Source organism: Rousettus aegyptiacus, unplaced genomic scaffold, assembly GCF_014176215.1.
Source record: "Rousettus aegyptiacus isolate mRouAeg1 unplaced genomic scaffold, mRouAeg1.p scaffold_m13_p_12, whole genome shotgun sequence".
In the NCBI taxonomy this organism is placed as follows: Eukaryota; Metazoa; Chordata; class Mammalia; order Chiroptera; family Pteropodidae; genus Rousettus; species Rousettus aegyptiacus.
In genome coordinates, this window is record NW_023416287.1 from 55,154,638 (window position 1) to 55,176,547 (window position 21,910).

Below are 21,910 nucleotides of genomic sequence, written 5' to 3' on the forward strand. Positions count from 1 at the left end.
TAAGTTAATACTTATAATTGTTCCATGGCAATTGTATTGATTTCCAACTTTTATTCTGATGCAGTTAGTATTTTACGAGTAAGGATACTTTTAAAATAATAACAGCCAGGCATTTGAAAAGAAGCAGAGAAGCAATATGGTATAATAAGGAAAAACTAAAAGGTAGAAGACCATCTGTATTTTAATTCCACTTCTGACAATGGAGAGCTATGTCGCCTTCCTCAGTTCAGTAAACCTCTTAGGCCTCAGTTTTACCATTTGAAACAGGAGGTAGTTGGGCCAGATGGTTTCTAATATCCTTTCAGCCTTGCATAAATAAATAGGTGGTTCTACTACAATTGAAGTTTTCATATTGATAAAAATTTACAGAAATGTTTCAGGATAATTTGAAATAAAATTAGATATCAGGTAAGTAAAGGTTATAGTAAAAAACTGACCCATAGACTTGGCACTGAACTTTCTCAAGTAAATACAGTGTTATTCCATTAAGTGGACATTTATTAAACATGTGGTGTGACAAATACTATGCTAATTTGATATGAAAATGATCACAGCATGACTGCTGCCTTTTAGGAATTCACAGTTGGGTGGAACTGGCCATGATTATGAGGTTGTTATAAATTTTGTAGGTTAATAAATATTTTTAGTGTGATAATCCATTACAGTACTCTGATTTTTGATGATTTTAGTTTGTGATGCCTCTGAAACTTTACTAAATCTCTCTGCACTAGATAGATTTAGCCTCAGGTAAATTGATTCAGTTTTCTAGGCAGGAAGATGTTATTTGATGTTTTCTAGATGTTAGTTTATTACAGGTATTTGTGACACACACAGGCTCCACAATACCTATATAGAAGTTTTACAATAAGAGGAGACATTTGAAAGCTAGACTTTTACATTTTTTTCAGATTTCATTTGCAGTAAAATTAGAAAAGTAAGGACTTATTCATTGAAGCAGATAGTTGTGATGTCACTTAATAGTAGTCATGACTATTTCCATAACAGATTTGCCACATTGTATCAGGAAAATAGCCACTAACATTAAACATTTAATTTTTTTAATTGACAAAAGCGCAAGGTAATTGTTCTGGGGATTTTTCTTTAGCATATCTAGTTAATATTTAGAACAAAGTGAGCATGGGCATTTGAAAATGGTTAGCTTTTTAAGATTTTCAAAATAGATTTTGTAAAAACAAACAAACCCTAAAATTATAGATTGTGTTCCCAAAGTTTGTCAACCATTTCTTTGAAAATCAAAATCTTTTCCCAGAGAAAATCTTTTCTGTTAACGTTAGCCTTTTAGTTCGATTTCTAGCAGACCATTAGAGTTTACCTGTAAAAATCTAAAAAGTATAACAGTATTTCAGTTGTAAATGTTCTAATTGCTTTTCAGGTTTTTTAAAACCTGCTGAACTCTTGGACAGATGAAATATTCAACCTACTAGACAGACACTTTGATTATAGAGTGAATGAACCCATAACCTTCCCAGTCATATTTCCACCCCATTTGCCCTGCTCCTCACTACTTAAAAATCACTATGAGTTCTATATTAGGATGCTTGGACTCTTTCAGAGAGGCCTTACTGTTAAGCTGAATGTAAGTACAGAAGCTTCTCTAGTTTCTCACACCTGCTTGCTAGGCATTGTGAAGCCTGTCTAACTCTATAGGACAGTGTGAAGACTAGAAAAGCTTCAAAAGATTGCGAATGAGAAACAAAAATGAGCAAAGTAGAAAAGGGACTGGGAAAATGAAGAGTGGACGTAAAATGGAGTTTGTAATTTTCCCTTTTGTGTCCTTTGTTCTGTTTCCCATCCGTTCACTCGTCTTAGGCCCTGGGTAAGGAGGAAAGCCTGTTTGATGACAGGTGCTATGCTATACATTCATATGCATTACCATTAACTTAAATCTTTGAAATGCCTTTGCAAAATATACAAAAATCATGGATGAAATATTATACATGAAGAAACTGAGATCAGAAAGTATATATAATTTGCCAAGGTCACATGACCAGTGATTGGGTAGAACTGGCTTTGAATCTAAAGCTAACTGACAGCCAAACTGTTTCCTTGGGAATAAGGAGCAACGATGGAGAAAGAATTTCTTATCTTTTTCCTCCTCCCTTAAACTGTACATTTTTATCAGGGCTGAGAATTTTCAGCCACTTATACTTAAAAAAAATTTTTTTTTTTAGTGGAAATAGCTTCCTGGTGCATATTTCTTAATAGATGTCAAGGTCAACTATATGAAAAAGAGGAGTTATTACACTTCTAAAGTGTGGCAAGTGCTTTCCTTTTGTAGATTTGGGTTTGTAATGGAAAATTGATATACTAATTCCAAAACATTATTTTTTAATAAGATGTTAATCCCAGATTAACAGACAGTGTTCAGATTTTTTTCCAATCAGGTTTCTTTTTTTCTGTCTAAATTTAATTCATTGAAAGAATAAGGAAGCTTCATGCAAAAGGTGGGTTATTACACTAAACTGTAGCAAAGGCTGGCCTTTTGTAAGTTTGGGTTTATAAAGTATATATGTAGTCTATATATACTCAGCTCCTCTCTCTCCTGCTTCCCTTTTACCTTCCTCCCTTCCCCTCCCCTCTTCCTCTTCCTCACCTTTCTCTTTCTTTCATGTTCAGATTGAGTCTTCTGACTCAAAGGTTTGCTCAGACTTTTATTGTACAACATTTCCTTCATTCCTACTAATTTTATCACTTATTCCTACATGTGTTAGAAATAGATGGAAGTTCTGCATTTTCTAAATGGCCCTCCATCACATTTCAGACACATGTCGCAGAAAGAGAGCATACTTTCTAATTTGGCCTGTCAGTAGGATGGAATTTCCTACACCTGGTACAGACTCACCAACTATTCAAAGCGTCACTTCCTTCTGGAGGAAACAGTAGGGTTCTTCCATACTGCCTTGTTTTATAAATCTTATTGTTACATGAATTCCTCACTCTGTGGATGAAGAGTCTCATCTGAAGCTCCAAATGGGAATTTTGTTTGCTACTTTTGCCGCTATGTCACGTTCCATTGACAGTGATTTCCTTCACCACCTTAGAAGCCTTGTCTTCTTTGGCTTCCTTTTATTTTTTCAGTTGTATCTAAGAATGTGCCCTTTGTCCTCCCTAATAAGCTAGAGCATTGTTTTCTAGTGGGAATACTAGCTTGATTTTATAGCGTTATTATCCCACATACAGTATCTACAGTACAACTCCATATATCACTCGAACAGTTCTATCATTGCCCATATTTATTAAGTCTGCATAAGGATTGGTAGATATGTTTTAAGCTGTTGTGCCAAGTCTAAATGATGAGAGTGGCTGCCACCAGAATGTAAGTTCCATGAAGGAAAGGATCTTTGCTTTGGTTAAGGAAGTTAGTCCAAGCATTAGAACAGTAGTAGCACATAGTAGATACTTTAAAAATATTTCTAAATGTAGGAAAGTGCAACAGTCCGCTGGCAATATTTGCCTACCATGGGCATTGGAGAAAGGACTGTCAGTAAATAGCTAGCTCCTCACTAAAAGCTCATGCAGTAACCACACATGGTTTTTACTCAAGACTCCTTGGAGTAGTAGGCTTAGTGTTAAACTAGTGGCATTAACCTCAGGATGAATTCAAATAAACTTTCTACTTTAATAGAGATGCTGAGGTTTGATTTGGTAGTGACTTGTAAATCTTAAAGAGCAGTAAGAAAAGTATCCTTTTTTCTTTTTATCTTATTCTTCAAATGTATCTCTAGCAACTGAGCTTCTTAACTCTGGCACACATCAGTTCTTATGTTACATTGATGTAAATGAGTCAAATGCATATATCTGGTTGTAAGTAGAGCTGGGAAAAATAGTCCTTGGCAGGGGACAGGATGAATTTTTGGTGGAAAAGTAGCAGCTGTCTCTGCCACAGAAGGGGAGAGGAAGTAACCTAATAGTTAAACAAGTTAGACATTTATATGGAAATACACTATTTGGTTGTATAAACATGCTTAGAATATTTATTTGAAAGGTATGGCTATAGATGGTATCTTCTGAATTTAAGGCAATACTACTAGTACAGAAACCGGTTATGGAAAATGTCAAAAATTTCAACACATTTTTGGAAGTTTCCTTTTTATAAACAAGGTATCTGGAAAATTTTAATTTCATGTTTTAGGTAGTGAAGGAAGCTATAAAGATACTTGCTGTTTTACATGAATAGAGATTTCTCCAAAGAAGACATACAAGTGGCCAACAGACACATGAAAAGATGTTCAACATCATTAATCATTAGGGAAATGCAAATCAAAACCACAATGAGATACTACCACTTCACACCTGTTAAAATGACTATTGTCAAAAAGACAAGAAATAAACAAGTAGTGTGAGGATATGGGGTAAAGGGAACTCTTGTACATTGTTGGTGTGATTATAAATTGGTGCAGCAACTATGGAAAACAGTATGGAAGTTCCTCAAAAAATTAAAAATAGGACAAGCATATGACCCAGCAGTTCCACTCTGAAGTATATAACCAAAGAAATAAAAAACACTAATTCAAAAAGACATGCACTCCAGTGTTCATTGCAGTATTATTTACAAAAGCCAAGATATGGAAGCAACCTAGGTTTTCATCGACAGGTGAGTGGATAAAGAAGATGTGTGTATGTATACATATAACACACACAATATGGAATGTTACTCAGCCATAAAAAAAAAAAAAATGAAATGTTCCCCTTTGTGACAGTTTGGCTGGATCTAGAGGGTATTATGCCAAGTGAAATAAGTCAGAAAAAGACAAATACTGTATGTTTTCACTTATATGTGGAATCTGAAGGACAAAGCAAGTGAGCCAGCAGAACAAAACAAACTCATAAAAATGGAACAAGTGGTGTTTGCCAGGGTGGAGGGGTTTGGAGGGATGGGCAGAAAAGGAAAAGGACTTAAGAGGTACAAATTATAGTACTAATAAGCACTGTAGTACAGTTATAAAACTGTACTAATAAGTTAAAGGGATGTGATATACAGCATAGGGAATATAGCCAATAATATTGTAATAACTCTGGTGACAGAAGGTTACTAGACTTGTGATCACTTTGTAAGGTATATTGATATGGAGGCACTGTGTTATATACTTGAAACTAGTATGACATTATATGTTAACTATAATAAAAGAAAACCAACAACAAAATATTTGCTATTTTGAACTTAATTAGGACCCATAGGAAAAAAAAGTGATATGTAAATTCTAGAAAGAACTTTTGGAGATAGGGACTGTGTTTGTCTTGGGTTTGTATTAAAAGTAACATCAAAGATAACTCTGGACTTTAAGGAAATATACGTCCTAGACTTCAGGAAACATTAGAAAACCAGTCAGAGCCCATGGTTTAAGATCCTAATGGGCACTATACCACCTAAAGGAATAAAAAGTCTAAAGATGCCCCCAGACTTTGTATATGAAAAGCTTGGGAAGCACTTCGGTGGGGAGGGTATCAGAGTAGAATGGGGATTGTTGTATTAGCATTTATATAGCACTTTTAGTGATTGAGAAAAGACAGTAATTAGCCATATGAAAGAATTTGATGGGGATAGTGACAGATGGAAATTATGGGAGCTGAAAGCTCTCTTCCCCCATCTCACATGACACCTCCTCTTCCCCCCACACTTACTTAGCCACCCCAACTGGGGCTTAGTTTTTATTTTTGAATTAAAAAAAAAAAAAAAGACAAACTAAAGTCAGAAGGAGGAACTTGTGATAAAGGTCAAGTAGAAGAGAGGTCAAGAACCTCTTAGAATATTGTCAGGGGATGAATGGGATTTTTAGAATGATTGACGCTTAGAAAAAAAAACTAATGATGACATAGGTGATTCTTAGAGATAAATTTACATCTAGAAGTAAGAAGCCATAAATCCACAACTTAGGAAACTTGAAATAGAAAACAGAGAACAACTAACATGTCTTTTTATCTCCTAACTTCTGTATAACAGGATGCTCTTTAAGTTAGAAAAGCTAGAAAAAACGATTAAGAAAGTAGATAATAGTATATAGTAAGAGGGCATCTAGCTTTAACTGATTTTAAGCTTCTGGGTACAGAAGAATTCTATCTGAAGGTTCTGGAAGACATTTCTGATATTCCCAGGGCCCCACAAGTAATAGATAAATCATGGACACAGTAGACATCTCAAATAAAATTGATTAAATGATGCCTGAGAAGATAAATTTTAATAAATGCAGACACTGAAAATTTTCCTTTGATTCCAACAGTTTATTAATCAGTTACCACTTATAAACAATTGGAAGATTATAAAGAAGTAATTTTCAATAGTCCAGCAGTGCCTTATTAAATCATCGAACTACCTGCCTGTGGAGTTTGAGTTAATGCTAGATCTAGATTATTTGTCAGTGATATTTTCTTGTGGGTGAGTGGTGGACCTGATAAGCTTAGTTTCCTTCTAACAAGGGTCAGTGATTACTTCTGTATTGTCTCCTTTTTTTCTTCTTTCTGTAATTGAATCTTCTAATGGCACAGCAGACAATGCTTTATCTTTTTGATCATATTCAGATCCAGGAATATTAACAGGTTAGCTTTTTAAATGTATTTTCAGATTTTTTAAAAAGGAAGATTGAACTGGAATATATACGCATGCCTGTTTATCCCATATGAGAACATTGTTTTATTTTTGTTATATATGCAATAAAGATACCTTTAAGTTATTTCTGTTTCTGTTTCAATTGAAGGTTACTGTGCATTTTTCCATGTGGTGAGCTCCTTGTTCATAACCACTGACAATTTTGCTTAGGTTATTTGTCTTTGTCTTATAGATTTTTAGGGAGTCTTCCTACAGTATGGATATTAATCCTTTGTTTTTATGTTGCAAACATTTTCTCTGTATCTCTACTTGTCTTTAATATTTTCTCTTAAACATTAAAAGTCATTTTCCTTTTATAATTTCTGGATTTTTTGTTTTAAGAATATTTTTCACAGCTGATGGTCATTTTTAAAATTCTCTTCACAGGTTTTTTTTGTTTTATATTGCTTCTTGGCCTTTTGGCAAAGATCTAGTGTGATATCTGTTTTTATCAGTGTTTTGTAAATAATTTAGCTCTTTACTCTGGAATTTATATTTATGTATATATTGCAAGATAAAAATCCAATTCTTTATTTTTTCTTCAGATGATATAGCTCACCAATGCTATTAAGTATCCTTTTCCCACTTTTGGCATTTACAGACTCTTTTACTCTTAGGCCTGTTTCTGGCCTCTCTTTTCTAGATATTTACTTGTTTGTTCCTGTGTCAGTACCACATAGGTGCTGTGTGATGATGAAGATCATGACCATAACAATAGAAAGAGCAGCAGCTGATGTATATTGAGTATTTGCCTGCTTGCTAGTCACAGTGATAAATATTTTAACATATTTTAACTAATTCATTTCTCCAAAAACCCTCTGAGTCAGGTATTTTTCTTTTGAAAATCTGGCTTAAATAATTTGACATGTAGCCATTTTATTTAATGAAATTTTTTTTAAAAAAATCGAACACTTCACAAATTTGCATGCCATCCTTGTTGTGCAGGGGCTATACTATTTAATCTCTGTATCTTTCCAATTTTAATATATGTGCTACCTGCCTAAATAAGCTCTGAGTTAGATATTCTTATTCTTAATATCTTTATTTTTACAGATGAAGAAATAGCCTTTGAGAAGTTACATTTATTCAGGTTACAAACTAGGGTTGTAACCAGCTCCTTAACTCCGGAGCCTGTACTCTTTAACAATGAGATTGTGATTACTAGTAGGACGATCTCATTTTTCTTTTTCAAACATTTCTTGACTATTTTTATGCATTAGTTTTCCATATGAATTTCATTGTGATTTTGATTTAAATAATATTAATTATTTAGATTTATTTAGGAAGAATGGACATCTTTATAGTAATGGATCTTAACTAAACTTAAGTGATACATTTTGATTTATTGAAGTTCTTCATATCCCACAGAGTTTTCTTAATATAGACTTGGAACATTTTTTGTTGAGCTTATTCATAGATATTATTTCCTGTGTGATTAAACAACAACAACAACAAAACTTACTTGTAAATAATTTCAAAGTTACCGAAGAGTTGTAAGAGTAGTAGAACTCTTAGATTGCCCTAGCCTAGATTTACTAGTCGTTAACATTTTGCCACATTTGATTTTATCTTTCCCTCCCTGTACATATACACCACCACTTGAAAGTTAGTTGCAAGCATTGTATTTCCTTATCCTTAAGTACTTTCATGTGTATTTCATAAAAGCAAGGACATTTTTCTTAAACTGCCACAGTACAGTTATCAGATTCAGGAGGTTTAACATTGCTATAATGTAGTTATCTAACACACAGTTGTTGTGGATTGAATTGTGTTCTCCCCAAAAGATGGTTTAAGTCTTCACCCCTAGTACCTGTGAATGTGACCTTATTTGGAAATAGGGTCTTTGCAGATGTAATTAAGTTAAGATGAGGTCATACTGAACCGGGCCTTAACCCAATATGACTGTTCTTTATTAGAGGAGAATGCCGTGTGACAACAGGCAGCTGCAAGCCAAGGAAGCTCAAGGATTGCCAGCCACAATCAGAAGCTAGAAGGAGGCAAGGAAAGGTTCTGTGCAGAGTTTCAGAGGAAGCATTGCCTTAATGACACCTTGATTTTGGACTTAAAACCTCCAGAACGATGAAAGAATGTATTTGTTGTTGTAAGCCACGTTTTTACAGCAGACTTTAAGAAACTAATGCAGCAGTCCATAATTAATTTTTCCTAATTATCCTAGTAATTTCTTTTATAACAAAAATCCAGAATCCAGTTCACTGCACTTAGTTGTCATTTCTCTTTAGTTTCCTTTAACTTGACCAGTTCTTAAGCTTTTATCTTTCTTTTTAAAAACTTTATTTTTCAATTACAGCTGATGTACATTATATTAGTTTCAAGTGTACAGCATAGTAATTAGACATTTATCTACCTTATGAAGGATCACCCTAGTAAGTCCGTTACCCATCTGGCACCATGTATAGTTATTACAATATTATTGACTACATTTTCCATATGCTGTACTTTATACAGTGAGCCTTTATCTTTCATGATGTTGATATTTTTGAAAAGTAAGACTGCTTGTTTTGTACAGTGTATCTCATTGCAGATGTGTTTGATGTTTCCTCATGATTCAGATTATGACTTTAGAGCAGGAATACTATATAAGAGGTATTGGCGTAAATTGTAAAATTATGTTAGGGAAATAAAACTACTTAAGGATTATTGATGCAGTAATTCATTAGTATCACTTTATTTTTATACTCACATTTATCCTATTTTTCACCAGCAAGATGGCTTCTGTGTACTCTTTATATATCCTCATCATTTTTTAAGTACTACTTCATTTTTTTGGTGTGAGATGTTCTAGACTCCTCTTGTACTTACCTTGCTCTAGCTTTGGAATCTGCCACTTATCCAAGGAGCACTGGTTCCTTTTAGCAGGTGTGTGTGTGGTTTTGAATGGTTCATTTTTAAATTATATTTTATAACTGGCTATTTTTGGTATATTAAGAAAAGCTACTTATTTTTCTATATATTTTGTAGCTGCTCTATAGAAGTCTCTTATTTTAATGGGTTTTCATTTAATTCTCTTAGATTTTTCTATGTGATTATTATGCAGAAATGATCATTATAATACCATTTCGTTTCCAGTACTTATCCATCTTATTTTGTCCTGTTGCCTAATTCCATTTTGGTTAGTACTTTCAGAACAGGTTAAAATATAGTTACGAACTTTAATAAGACAATTTCTAATGTTTGCCATTAAGGCAGGATGCCACCAGAGTTTATTTGAGCTTTAGCTCTAGATATATAATCTTACGGGAGGATTCTTCTTTTTCTATTTCATGGAGGGGTTTTATTAGGTAGGGGTGGATGCTGGTTTCAAAATTTTTTTTTCTTGGCTTTCCTCCATATTTTTAGCATAAATTAATATTAATAGACTTCTTAATACAAAGCTTTTTATATTCTGAGAATAAACTATATATTTTTTTAGTTGTGAAGTATGGAACAATGGTTATAAGCACTGTCTAGCATAGTAGTGAAAAGGGAAAAAAAACTACACCAACTAAAGGAAAACTTTCCTCTGTCACTACCTACAGAACACTCTGGTCACCAAACGAGCAACACCAGCTGGATGTCCTTCAATTAAATTTTGATGGTATTTACTCGGAGTTAGCTTTAGTTTCCACAGATTAAGGGCTTAGTCCCACAAGACTGCCCCTCCTCCACCAGGTGCCAGTTGCATATAGTGGATCCTCAGGTTACCCACAACTTCTGTCCAACAGGGCTATAAATTGCGAGTTCCCCAAACCCCTTTCTCAGATTTAATGATTTTCTAGAAATGGCTAACAGAACTCAGAAAAACAGTTACCAGATTACTGGTTTATTATAAAAGGATACAGCTCAGGTACAGCCATATGGAATAGATGAATAGTGCAAGATATGTGAGAAGGAGCCTGAGGCTTCTGGGTAAGCCACCCTCTCAGCACCTCCACATATTCACCAGCCTGAAAGGTCTCTAAACCCTTCAGTTAGGGTTTTTATGGAGGCTTCTTTACATGGGCATGACTGATTAAATTATTGACCTTTGGTGATTAGCTCAACCTCTAGCTTTTCTTCAGATGAGAGTGTGTGGTGGGGCTCAAAGTCCCAACCACCTAATAATGTGGGTGGTTCCTGGCAACCAGCCTCCCACACTTAGGGGTGTTCCAAAAATCACTACATTAACATAAACTCAGGTATGGTTGAAAGGGACTTGTGATTAACAAAAGGTATTCCTTTCACTTTTATTGCTCTTATTTAGGAAATTTTAGGAATAGGGGCAAAGACCAAATATAAGAGGGTTCCTAACCTAAGATGATTCCATTTAAGATTTTTTGGACTTTATGATGGTATGAAAACAATAGATCTTTTCCTGGCTAGTGATAATGCTGTATGATCTCTCATGATGCACTTGAAATGTGGCTAGTACAAAATGAGGTGTGCTGTAGTGTAAGATACACACCAGATTTTGAAGACTTTGTATGATAAAAAGAATGTAAAATAATTCAACTTTTTATATTGATTACATGTTGAAATGGTAATATTTTGGATATGTTTAGTTAAAAAGATATGTTAAAATCAGTCTCACCAGTTTGTTTTTTTTTTAACCTTTTTAATTTGGCTACTAGGAAATTTAAAGTTATACGTGTGATTCACATTATTTTTCTATTAGACAACACTGCTTTGAGCCAGGCTGCCTAGAAGTACTTAAGATCTTGGACAAGTATTTGTGATCTATGCTTCAGTTTCTTCCTCTTTAAAGAAAGAGTTAAAGTCGCCCTTGATTCATAGGGTTGTTGTAAGGATTTAAGTGGGTTAATATGTTCAAGAAAGAGTATGTAGAATAGTACTTGATATATGTTATCTGGTAGCACTTACAGTTGTCTGTTATTCCCCGTAAGAGTGCAAACTGCATGAGGGCTGGGATTTTGTTCACTTCTGTATCTCTACTTTTTAGGCTAAGTAAAATTTTTTCGGAATAAATAAATGAATGACTAGAGAATTTCTGGGTTACCTAGGCAATAGCTGGGAAGGAAGTCTCTCGATAACCCGGAATGTTCTATGAACAAGAAAACTGCAATCCCTAAAAAACAAATGACCTGGATTTCTCTCAGGATAAATCCCTATATCAAAAGATTAGAAAAGTCAAAAGACACTTTAGATAGGTTTTGAGATTTAGAAGCAGAAAAACATACCTTGTTTTATTATTTGCACTTGTTAACAAAAATTCAACTTAAATTTAAAGATCTAAATGGCTTTATTGAATGATTCATGAATTTGGTAGTATTCTATCTAGTAATTAGAAAGGTATTCCGAGGAGCTATACAAAATGGAAGGCTTTTATAGATAGACAGGACAAGAAAGTTAAAAGTGAATTATTTCAGGAACGGTCATTTTCCCTTAGTAGAAGTCAGGGAGTTAGGCAGGTTTCTTCACTAGTGCTCACCAGGAAATTCCAGACCAGTTTATATAAAATTCCACTCCTGGGGGATGCTGAAAATGCTCTCAGGCTAGATATTAAGCTTTGGTGGGGCTTAGCATGAGTGACTCCATTTTAGGCCGTTTGTTTCTTCTTTAACGCTGCATTTCAGAGCTGTCAATAAAAATTCTCTAAATCTGAAAAAAAAATACTATAGTCATTGATCTGGTGGTGGGTGAGGAGAGGATACTACTTCTGGTCCTTGGTAGTTATGATATATTAGTACAGTTACTTCCCCAGAAAAACTGTAATTAGCGAGTTACTGAGTAGTGCTGATACTTGCTAGCAGTCCACACAGGAATTCTTGAGTGTGGAAAGAACAATTTACCCGACTCAGAGTCTCTTCTAGCTATTTCCCTTGTTTTCCCAACTTCTTAGCTCCATAGAGACCCCAAACTAACTGTCAGATTTGGCTGTCAGCAAAAAATAAGAAACATTTTCCTGTCTGCCTTGGGAGAGATTAATAGGCATAGAACTAATTTATTCTGTGTCAGATAATTTACCTGTGAAATATATTACACTTATGCTTTTTCGATGGATATTTTGACATAGTTTGAACTGTTTTCATGCTTATTGATTTATTTAGATTTCCTGTCCTTTAACTGAGTTAATTTTATTAATTTCTGATTGTCTCAGTAGTTATTCTTTCCATCTATCTAGCTGTTAACACTTTATTATCAGAGAGTTATTCAAAGTTCCTATTTATAGTCTTTTCAGAGTCTCAGTGGCTCCAGCACTCTTCTCACACCTAATACCATGCGCTTTCCCTTTTTGTCTCTTAAGATTAAATCTAGTGACCTATGTATTTCATAAACTTTTGCTTTTAAATCATATTGGATTTTTTTTCGGTTTTAACGAAATAAGAGAAAATTAAAAAAATTAATGAATTAGAAAAAATAGAAAAATAGGATTTACAAGTGAAAATCCTCTTTTTAGATTTCTTTGTTTTCTTTTTTTTTTTTGTATTATTTCCTTTTTAGCAAGATGTATATATAAAGCTATTAATTTTGCTCTGAACACAGCCTTTCCTGTAGCTCATTGATGTTTTAGAAAATTATTGTATTTTATAATTTCAGTTTGCGTTTCTTTTTTGACACATATTAGATCATGGAAATCCATGTATTCATCTTATTAGGAAAAATTTTTTTAAAAAACACTCTTGTGTACCATTTCTTTAGGTTTTATAGCATATATTCTGTTGTCAGTACCAAATAAATGATAACTTGAAAAAATTCTTTCCAATAAGCAGTAGTTTATCCATGTATAGGTAACTTCATGGAATTTTAAATACCCATTCCTTAAATAGATACTATTATAAAATGTGGACCTTAATACATGACAAATGTTGATATAGTTCAGTTCAACAGACTTTTTTTATATATTTGGCTCTGAACGAGCAAATACTACTAATACTGCTGTTAATATACTGGTGTCAGAATGGTGTCAGGATTATAAAAATTCTTAACCTTTTGAATTCTAATAGTTTTCCACAGGATATTTTGTGGCTCTCATTGGAAACTTTCACTCCTTTATCTGATAAATACTAATCAAGTGTATTCTTTTAATTTTTTAATAATGCTTTTAAATCTTGGCTTATAATTCACGTATTATATACATATATTTTTAAAATTATTTCAGGACTGAAATATTGTCCCAAGGTTCTGGCTTTAATTTGTAGGTCATATTAAGGAAGTAGAGACTAAGTAAAATTGTCCTCGTGTAATTTGAAGGTGAAAAGAGAGAAAACATCAATTTTGACAAAAAAGCTTCATGTCTCTTTAATATGACAGCTTCATTGGACTAGAATAAAACCATTCACAATGTTTCCACATAATTTTTTATTCCAAAAAGCCAAAGCAGGAAATTCTTATTTTTCAGAGATTGAAGTTATAAATGGAATGAAATTCTTCAGAACATATATCATGCAGATATATTTGATTTTATGATATAGATATAGTTCTTGCAGCTCAACTGTGTAAAAATTTGATATGTACCATATCCTTTTTTCCCATAAATTTTCATTAATTCAAGTGTTTATAGGTTCCTAACTCTTTCTAAGTGGAAACATAGCGGTTACTAAATAACAAGTAATGTGCAAAACTGGTCGTTTCAATTGCTGTTTCCACTCCGAATTGATATGATGTCAGAAATGTCTAGAAATGGTCATCATGCATTTTGCCTTTCTTGTAGTTGCTGTTTCCTTGTCATCTGCTCCCCTTATACATATGCTAGAACAGTTATTGAAATCATAAGTATTATCATGTCTTCACAGCTTAAAGGAAATGTAGATAACTAGTAAATTATTCTGATATATGTTAATTTATTATGAATTAAATGATTTTTACATAGTCTTTTTATCTCCACTCCATTCAGTTAAAGAAGCCAGATTCGTACATTAATTTGTTAACTAATATTTGTCTTTTGTGTCAAGTCCTAAACATTGATGGAGAAAAGGATCTGTAATGCAATTCTTTAATTCAACTTTAAAAAAAAAAAATCACATCTACTCCAGGCAAGGCACCATGTTAATTAAGCTTTTTAGGAAATAAAAAGTAAACTGTAGTCTCCTGCTTTTCAATTAAGTGTACTGCTTCTTTAGATAGCCTAAGAGATATATTGTATTCGAGGTTTAAAGTTCATTGGCAGATCAAGAGAAGAGAGAAAAATACACATACAGGAAAGGACTGAGGTGGAATTTGAGTAGGGTTTGTAGGATAAATGGACATTCCAGAGGGAGCTGATAATATGAACAAAGACACAGAAAAGATGGAGAAGGCAAGATGCTTTCCAGTTATAGTCAGTAGGTGTGCTTTGAGCATAGGAATAAGGGGTCAATCATATACTTAAAGTGGGGGCTCTTAAAGTTCATTGTGACTGCTCATCACCTGGGATGTCTATTAAAATATAGTCTCCTAAGTTCTACCTCCAGAAATTCTAATTCAGTAAACTTGGACTTAGAGCCAGGAATCTTCATTTTTAATAAATACCTTGAAACTTTAAATATGTTCAGTTGGACACAGTAGTAAACCATTGGCGCTCTGGAGTCTTAACTGCTTCCCTCATTGTATGACCTTGAACAAGTTACTTAACCTTCTGTGTATCAGGTTCTATGCCTGTAATGAGGACAGTAACAGTAATTGCTTTTTAGAATTTTTTGAAAATTAAATGAGATAATCTGTTTTAAGCGCTAAAATACAGTGGCTATACCATTGTAACTGTTCAGTAAGTGTTAGCTGTTGTTTCTTTAGTTATCATCATCTAATTAAGGAAATGTATTATTTTTACTAGATTATAACTCAGTTCATTACTTATTTTACCCTACATGCTTAATCAGACTGCTTGTTGGCATATTACCTTGTGTTTAGTTATTTGCTTTACTAATTCATCAAAACATTTTGAAATATAGTGAATGTGTACAATATTAGATACAGAAAATATGAATGTCATAACTGCATGTTCTAAATTTGCTCACATTATTGATTTTTGTTTTAGTAATAATTAAGTACCTGGTTAGCAAATTCAGGACTTTCCATCTGGGGCAATACAATATCATTTAACAATTCATTTGAATGAATTTTAATTCACTTAAAATGCAAAAGTGGTATAGAAATCGTCAGGGACTTTATTAATTCATTTAAAGATTTAATTTTAAAATAAAAAGGCTAGTCTAAAAAACATTTAATAAGTACGTTTTAGATTTTTTCTTTAAAAATTCATTATTAGAGGGAAGTTCGACATTATGTATCACAATTTTTAAAAAGCACACTTTTGACTTAGAAAAATATATTATCGAAATAGTCATAGACAGTTGATCCTCATTATTTACAGTAGTTATGTTCTAGAAAGTCACCATGAACACTGAATTAGTGAATACTGTGCTATTGCTCCTAGAGAAATGACAAAATTATGTTTCTGCGAGCCTCTGGTTACATTTTTGTTGACTAATACATAATCTTGTTTTATGTGTGCTTCTATTTAAAGACGCCTTATTTAATTTATATTGTTAACTCATTAATACTGAGTTAACACTATAACTCATGTCTGAATAGAGCTTGTCTAATCTAACATGTATATTCTCTGAAAGGCCTTAGGAACCCTAGACAGCCCTTTAGCACTAATACCTGGGGACCATTTTTAACAGTGACACCATCAATAAAAAGGCACAAAAATGCAAAAAAAGAAAAAGGCACTAGATTGATTGTGAAAGGACACTTGTTTACAGTATGAGAGACTTGTTTGACCTGAGCTGGAAATGTGTGGGTCTGGCAACTGCAAAAATGGTGTGAGTATTGATTTGGGAGGTTACAAATAAATCTTAGCAAGCAGACTAATTTGAAAATACCAAATCATGATAAGGAGGGTTATTAATGATATTCTTATAGTTGTGAATGTTACAGAATGTCTTCCGGGCTAACTATGTAAAGAACGTGATGCATTTGAGCATCTAAAAGAAATTCAGTATGCAGGGAGCATAGTATGCAAGGAGATCAATGGAAAGAAACGAACCAAGAGGGAAATAAAACAAATTATGCAGGGCCTTCTATTTCATATTAAAAGAGTTTGGACTTAATATTGGGAGCAAGAGGGGGCTGGGCCATTGAAGGCTCCTAATCAGATTTTCTTTTTAAAAAGCACAACATTCTTCACACTACAGCCAGGAAAGACTGGAGAAACTGTAGCAATAGCTGTGTAGAGGTCAGTTAAGAAAATTTTTTTATTTTTTATTACTATTTTTTTTGTAATACAGGCAATAAATGATTAGTAGCTAAGGGAGGTAGTAATTAGTAGAGAAAGAAGTGGAAAGATTTTGGAGATTACAGGGTAGTATGATCAGGTCTTGGTGACTAAATATATGGGACATGGGAGAGGTGTGAATTAAGAATGACTCTTAGGTTTCTGATTAAGGCAGCAGGGTGGGTGGGAAGCACTGTACTTACCTACCATTCACTGAGACATGGGTGACAGAGAAGGAAGAGTAGATTTTGATGGGAAGGATGACAATGTCCCCTTTTGGACATGGTAAATTTGAGATTCCTATAAAGTGTTCCACTGAATGCCCTGTAGATAACTGTACCCACTAAAAGAGCTTCCTGTAGTGAGTGGATATTTTGACAAAACAAGAACTTATCTTTCATTTTCACACTTTGTATCTGGAAGAGAAAGCCTGTAGATATCTAATAAGTTGATATTTTAGATCAGAGAGACTTTTTCCATTAATTTAAAATAAAATCGTGCTTTTTTCCAATAAATTGCTAGAAAGTATTGCTTTGTCTTTGCCATTTGTTGTATCATTACCATTATTCTGTAGACTTATTTTTAGAAGAAAAATAGGCCTATTTACAGGCAAAATTGATACTTAATATGTCTTTTTACATAGTGGATATCCAGAGAATTATATTGGCATTGATTTTAAATGACACAAAAGCTAAGAAAATTGAATAATAAACATTTAAGTAGCTAATGTATGCCAAAACCATAGCTTTTTTATTATTGATGTCAGGACACAATTTTCTTAAAAATTAAAATATCTTTTGACATATTTGTCAATTAACATTTCGAAGCAGCCATTTTAAAACCATTAAACTAACAACCAAAATCAGCTATTTACTTCACGTAATAATATAACATCTTGCTTGAGAAAAGATATTAGGCAGCAAAATAACCAGTGTTTATAAAAAGAGAGTGGTTATAACTCTTTTGTACATCTAAAATTATTTCAAAATAAAATTTTTCATAACTGAAAAAAATAGATTTTAGATATAATATGCATAAGTTACAATTAAATTTTTGGATAGCAATCAAAACTTATTTTTTACTGCTATAACTAAACTAGCTTCAGTATGAGAGGCAAGGATACAGCTGCTGATTCCTGAGAAAAGGCTAGTAGTTTAACAATGCAATACCTGCACTGGAATGTATCAGAGATCAAAATGGTTGCTAGTCTCTATGAGCTGTAACAGATTAAACTGATTTACTTCTTGCCTTGCTTCCCTAAACTCATTTCTAGCCATGCTTCCCATCATATGACTTATTTTGGTTTTTGAAACACACCTGTTTCTTGCATGTTGCTCCTATTGCCAAAGCTCCCTCTCCCCAGATGTTCTGCATTAATTTCATGTTTACAGTTGTGTATTTGACATATACCAATTAAACTTTTATATCTATTGACTAAAACTTATATTGAAACTCAAGGTATTGTAACAGCAAAAGCATGGTGGAAATAAAGTAAATACCACAAGAATTTGGGAAAAATCAAAGAGCTTCACGTCAGTTTTATAAACTGAAGTTTCTAAAAATGTGTATATATCTTTTTTTCCTGCTTTTTAGTCTTAAAGAGATAAAAATAAAAAAAAAAAAACAAGGGATATTTCCATTATTGTAGAAGTACGTGCATGGTATGTTTTAAGGTATGAAACTCCAACTATAAAAGAACCTATACAGTGTCAGAGGAACATTTAATTGACATAAGGACTTGAAAGTAATTACAACAATTTTCAGCTCAAAAATCTTGATAAATTGTGAAAATCTGAGGACAAAAATTCTTAAGGTAGGTATAAAATCAGTTTATTTTTTTGAGTTGACTGAATTCTTAGAGGCCTAATATTTTATAAGTGCCTTCCTATCAACAAACTGTTTTTAATAATTGCCCAAAATGGCCACACATGATTAACTTTTACCTGGGATCTTCATAATTCAGAACTGTCCTATGTTGAATTTAATATTTTTTAAAGTCATTGGGTTTTATATTAGTCTGTAAGTGATTTTTTAAAATTATAATTCCTAACAATAAACTTTAAGTATTCTTTATAATTCTTTGTATATTTTTTACATTAGGTTCTTCAATGGCCAGATTTCATTGAAAAAACCGTGAGGAACCGCCAGGGATTTAGAATGAGTTGGCTTACTTTTTCAAGGTCAATTGCTTGTTTATTGAAAATGCAAGAGAAAAGGAGGAAGGGAGAGAGGGAGAGAGGGAGAAAACGATGGCAGAAAATTACTACCAGTGAGCCCTGCAAGCTCCCTTTTCCATTGCTCATATTTTCTATTCTCCTCTGACTCTTGGAAAATTAAGTTCTTTGTTTGCTTTTATAAGACAAAGTGCACGCCCTTTAGTAGTCTGTGGTTTCCTCCTCTCTGCTCTGTATTTTCTATTCTCTCATAGTCCTGCCTGTCCTTTGTGCTTTATGCTAAAGGGAGGGGATTTAAAAATTAAAATGAGAGACGAATCGGCTGTAAAGTACCATGACCTATGAAGACTGATCATTTCATATCTTATGATATTAAGTCTATGAATATATTTCTCTATAATTTCTTAAAGATTTAAAATTCTTAGTTCTAAGTTGGAGCCATCTGGGCAAGATGGCCAAACTCGGGCCTTTTCTCCCCTGCTGGATACAGCATATAATGTCATAATTAATTAGCTTGCTAGTTAGTTTATAGAAATAATGTACATTTACATGCTTTTTTTAAGAGTTCAAAAGTATGTTAAATCATCTGAGAATTTTGAATCACTGTACTGATAAGGCAACATGGTCAGGGTGGAGAAGGGATGGAATACTGTTTTCAGTTAGGTTTGTGTTGTAGGTAGAGCAGTGAAGCCAGCTGCCAATAATGTTATGTTGTAACATTTTCTGAAGGCTTAATATTTAGTAACTTATCAAAGAACAAAAATTGTTACACACAGTTCTTCCGTACAGACTCTAAGGATCATGGAAATAATGCAGCATAGAGCTCAGAAGACCTAGCTCCTTAGTTGTGCTCACTTTTAGCCTCATCTCCTTGAGCAAGTGTCTTAACTTCCCCAGGCTTCAGATTCTTTACTATGTAGACATTATCCCTATTCTTTTTCTGCTAACATTAAGATTATTTTGGGATCAAATTAAATAATAAAGTACTTTGGAAACCAAGCACCGTCAAAGTATAGAATATTCTTAAAACAAAATACCTCTAACACACTGTACAATGTAAAGTATCTGTTAATGATTGAGCCAGTTGCATTTAAAAAATTATTTCAAATTTGTTCCAGTTCTACTAAATATACAAAGCAGGTCCTGATACTGTATACGGTAAATCTGATATGACCATGTGATATAAAGTTGAAAAACTTTTATCTGCTTAAGGAATTGATAATTTAGGAGATGGTCGGAAAACCTACACATATTTCTAGAACTTTTGCTATGCTTGGCCCTTCGGGGAGATAAAAAATGTTAGGCATGTTGTTGGACAGTATTAGTTAGAATCAAGTTACAATTCAGCGATTTATTCTTTCAACAAAAATTAAATGAATGCCGTACAACTATAGCAATTTGTGTTAAATAGGAGGAGATATAAGATCCTTATGGCATAGGCTCTGTTCTCTGTTTCTATCTATTCTAGCCTCATATTTCCTCTTCTTACTCTTTCATGTTGTACTTTAATGCAGAATACTTGTGGTTTAAAAGCCCATCTTGCTCTTGCCTGTCTGGGCTTTTGAACATCCTATTATCTCTGCCTAAGAGACAATCTCTGTCCCCTGATTTGTGTAGTTAGTGTCTAATTGGCTTGTCTTCCCCAACCCCAAATTTGTATTTTACAACAGGGGTCCCCAGCCCTTGTTCTAAAGTACTGGTACTGGTCTGTGGCCTGTTAGGAGCCAGGCTGTACAGCAGGAGGTGAGTGGCAGGGTGGGTAAGCACGTAAAGCTTCATCTATATTTGTAGCCACTCCCCAGCACTAGCATCACCGTCTTCAGCCCCCACCTCAGATCATCAGGCATTAGATTCTCATAGGAGCACTGGTCCCTGGTGCCAAAAAGGTTGAGGACTGCTATTATAGAAGATTAGCAGGTAAGAGGGAAAGCAGGCTGGGAAAATAAGTTGGGGACGTTAACCTAAAATGCCAAGTTAAGAAATTGGGATTTTATTCTCTTAGTAGTAGGAAGCCATTGGAAGATTTACCCTGGAGAGTATTATAGACAAGAGTTCTACTTTATAAAGATTATTAGGACGTCAACATGTTAGAACCTCCTTGGATTGGATTGGAGACTGAGAATCACATATGTTGTCAGGTTATGAGGCAGAATTGTAGGATCAGAAGAAAAACAGAGAAAGCATTCATTTATTTAAAAAGTAGTTATTGAAGCTTATTATGTTCCAAGTTCTGTTCTTGGTTCTGGGGATACAGGATTGAGAGGGGTGAAAATCCTACTCCGACATTTAGAAAGTAGAGAAAATGCATTATAGATTAATGAGAAAGAGACAAGCAGCCCTTTGAAAAAAATGAATAAGTATCTTGAACAGACATTTTACAAAAGAGAATAGCTAGTAAATGTGTAAAGGTGCTCACTTCATTAGTAATTATGAACATAAAATTGAAATCACAATGAGAGACTACCATATATCCACCAGAACAGATAAATTTAAAAAGATGGAAAATTCCAGCTATTGGTGAAGATACGAAGCAGTGGTAATTCTCATACTCTTTTATGGGAGTATAAACTAGCACAGCCTCCCTGAAAAATTATTTACTGGTGCATACCGTGTGAGCCCCCAATCTACTGCAGGGTATATTTCCAGTGGAATGGTTGCTGGGAGTTTGTTTCTTGATCTGGGTGATGAGTACATTGTTGTTCACTTTGTGCTAGTTTGTTGAGCTGTACATTTGTTACATTTACTTTTCTGCTTATGTGTTACACTTTAATAAAATTGGAAAATAATACCTTGCCCATTTTTACATTCTGGAAAGAAGAGCCATCACTATCATCCAAGTCATTACCATCATAGCAAACATTAGGGATTAACATATGCTAGGCACTGTTTTAAGTATATTACATATATTAACTCATTTAATTCTCACAACAGCTTTTTTAA

The 21,910-nt window shown here is 33.6% G+C and overlaps 1 protein-coding gene and 1 pseudogene across 3 annotated transcripts in view; one reads left to right on the forward strand and one right to left on the reverse strand.

Annotated features, from left to right (window-relative positions):
- YES1 (YES proto-oncogene 1, Src family tyrosine kinase) overlaps positions 1–21,910 on the forward strand; it is a 73,471-nt gene that overhangs the window by 6,377 nt on the left and 45,184 nt on the right. The window lies entirely within an intron of this gene.
- On the reverse strand, positions 7,502–7,616 carry LOC118610157 (annotated as a pseudogene).